The sequence below is a fragment of the Cornus florida genome, unplaced genomic scaffold (assembly GCF_030987335.1).
Source record: "Cornus florida cultivar Cherokee Brave unplaced genomic scaffold, ASM3098733v1 CherokeeBrave_3.0.0_Hap2_Chr07, whole genome shotgun sequence".
NCBI lineage: Eukaryota > Viridiplantae > Streptophyta > Magnoliopsida > Cornales > Cornaceae > Cornus > Cornus florida.
Window position 1 is genome coordinate 37,890,896 of NW_026775577.1, and position 3,469 is coordinate 37,894,364.

The window sequence follows — 3,469 nt, forward strand, 5'->3', positions numbered from 1 at the left end:
AGTACATTGAATACAAGGGAAAAAAAGGGAAAATGCCATTCAATCCCCCACCAAAGCAACATTTTGTAGTGGAGACCAATTCCTCTTCGGAAGGTCATACACTTGAACATGTGAATGCGGTGAACACTTTGAGAAGTGGAAGAGTTGTTGATAATCAAGTTGGTGAATCAAATGAAGAGAGTGAACCGGTGCAACCCAACGTTGACACCCGTCCCGTCTCACATCTTATTCCTCCTTCATTGATTGTGAAAGACCACATTGTTGAAAAATTTTCAAAAAATGTTTCAAAGAATGATTTTGACAAAGATTTTGAGCCTAAGGCTCCATTTCCGGATGCTTAAAAGCATCCACCTCTCTTTAAAAGCAACAAAGTAAAGCAAATGAAATCATTGATGTGTTTAGGCAAGTTAAAATCAATCTTCCTCTCTTGGATGCAATTCGACAAATTCCGGCTAATGCTAAATTTTTTAAAGATCTTTGCACCCTCAAGAGAAAGAACAACAGCCAAGCACCAAGAAAAGTTGTTTTAACCGAACAAGTATTCTCTATTTTGCAACACAACACCCTCCCAAAATTTAAAGACCTCGGTTCACTGACTACTTCATGCACTATTGGTGATCATGTTATCAATCGGGCTCTTCTTGATTTAGGAGCAAATGTGAATCTTCTCCCTTACTCGGTTTATGTTCAATTTGGCTTAGGTGATTTAAACCGATGTCGGTAGTTTTATAACTAGCCGACCGATTAATTAAGAAGTCCCGGTATATCATTGAAGATGGTTTGATTAAAATTGATAAAGTTCTTCTTCCCGGTTGATTTTGTTGTCATTGACACGGAACCAATCCCAAATCTTAAGAGCCAAATTCTCGTTATCCTTGGCTATCCCTTCTTGGCTACCGCAAATGCCAACATTAATTGTAGGACGGGGATAATGAAGATTTCATTTGGTTACATGAAAGGGCATGGAAGCCCAAAAGTTTTGTTGATAAAAGGTCATTAATGTCACTTGAACGAAATCCAACAAGTTCCTTAGGGAATAGTTTGTTGGGTAGGGTCCGAAGTTCTATTCACCCTGCCAAGAAGGGGATGTCTACTAAGATCTTTAATCCAGGCTAAAAGAACCTAACGTCTTGCTAGAGACGTTAAAGACTAGTGCTTCGTAGGGTTTGCAAACCCTATTCCTCCCTCATTTCTTGTTTTGATATTTTCTGCGTCGTCTAGATATAAGATGAATTGAAAAATCAAGTTTCCGGGAAATTTTCTGCACTTCTAGTGAAGTTTCGATTGATCAAACCCTGTGAATTTATGGCTTTTCATCTTCCAATTTGATCGATCAAATTTTATCTCAATTGATCGAAATCCATTTGGATCGATCGAAGCAAGTGTTTAATCAATCAAAAACCCTTCGATCGATTGAAATTGCATCATTTGAATTTCCAAAAAATGCCTTGACTCTTCACCTTCCCACTCAAACCCTAATTTTATTTTCTTTTTCTTTTTCTTTTCTTTTCTTTCTTTCTTCTTCCCTATTTTTCTTTTTCTTTTTCTTCTCTTTCTTTCTTTCTCTCTTTTTCTCCCTCTTCGTCTTCTCTCTCTCGGTAAAACCCTCTCTCTTTCCCCGATATCTCTATCTCCCTCTCATCTCTCAATCTCAATCTCTCTCACTCTTTAGTCCACACCACCATCAACCATCTTCCCTCTCTTCTCCGGCGAACCATCCGAACTGAACCCACTTCGTCGCCGTCCACCATTTTTGCCGACGAGCGATTTTTGGCCCAAAGGCCAAATCGGCATCTCTATCTCTCTAATCTCTCTTAGGTTCTCTTATATTTGTCGTCTCCGGCCGATTTGGGCCAAGGAGAGTTCGTTCCAAGTTCCGGCAAGTTTCTTAAATTTCCGGTGAGTCTCCATTCATCTTCTCCTGTCATGGTGAGGCCGGAAATCCTCATTTTCGCTCGAATCTCTTAGCTTCAATCTCCCCTTCTCTCTTTTGAATCGGGTATGCTTCAATTTGTCCTCTTTCATTTATTTCTATTTTGTTTTTATTTTATTTATTTTATGTTTTGTTTTAATTCCATTTTATTTTGTTTAATTCATTTCCATTGTTTTAGATCATTTCTATATATGATTGTGGATAAAAAAATAAAAAAAATGGAAATAAAAATTAAAATGCAAAAGAAATAAAAATTAAAATGGAAAATGGAAAATTGTTTTTTAAAAAAAAAAAATTGGAGCAATAAACTTTGGAATGCATACTTTGATTGAATGGTGATGGGAACACAATGAAAAATGGAGAATGGATTGTGGTAATTAGAAAGAGAATGGGAAATTTCTAATTTGGATTTGTGGATTGATTTTGTGGGTGGTGTCCCTTGTTGAATTGATTGAATGAAGTTGATTTGAATACCATATGCTTTTTGATAATAATTGAATGATTAAAATGAAAATGTGTTTTGTGTTTGGAAATTTTGGAGAATGTCCATTTTAAAGGGGAAATCATGCAGGATTTTTGGAAAAAAAATTAAATCGAACTTTGATTTTACATTCCAAAAGGCATGAGGTTTATTTTTGCACTTTGAAATGAAATTTGACAAAGAGTTTTGAAGTATGGATTTGATTTGAAAAGAAAGAAACTCTTCATGTTCTTGAAAATGGCTTTGGAACTTCAATTAGAAATAAAATGAAATATTTCTTTGAACTTGTTTGCAAATTTTGAACTTGTAAAAGGCATTAAAAAATTCAAATTGTTGGGAGCAAAATCCAAACTTGTTTCATTTCATTGTATTGAGTATGAAATGCATGGATGTGTTGCTTTTGACTGATCTTAAATGCATACAAGTTATGTTTTGACTTGTATCTTGTATCTTTGAATTTGAAAATTCAAAGTCTTGTTTTCAATGCATAAAAGTGTTTCAAATGGACCTCTTTGATTCTAACTCATGATTCAAATGCATTGTTTTGGTAAAATGACCTCTGAATGTTAAAATGCTTTGTGATCACACTTGTTGAGTTCAAATGATTAAAATGGAAGATTTTTGGAACTTTGTTTTAAAAATGAGAAGTTGAGTTTCTTGATTCCTTCTTTTGTTGTTCATTCATTGCATGATTCTTGTCATGAAGCTTTTATACAATGCAATTGAATGTGTTGACTTCAAAGTTTTTACAAAATTCTAATTTTGCCCTAAAAGTGTGGAGTAATTCCAAAGTTGACCAAAATGCATTTGTTTGAGTTGATACATGTTCCATTTGCTTCCTTTGCATCCATTTGCATGTGCTAAGTGCCTTTCAACTTGTTTGTGCTACAATTCTTGATTCTTGCCATGTTAGGGCATAAATTTGATGTCTTCTAACATTTCTTATCATGATTTTGACCTTCTCTAGCAAAATGTGTTAATTTGCCTTTATGCACCAAACTGTTTGAAGTGAAATGTCCCACTTGATAACCTTGAAACTTGTCCATTATGTCCCT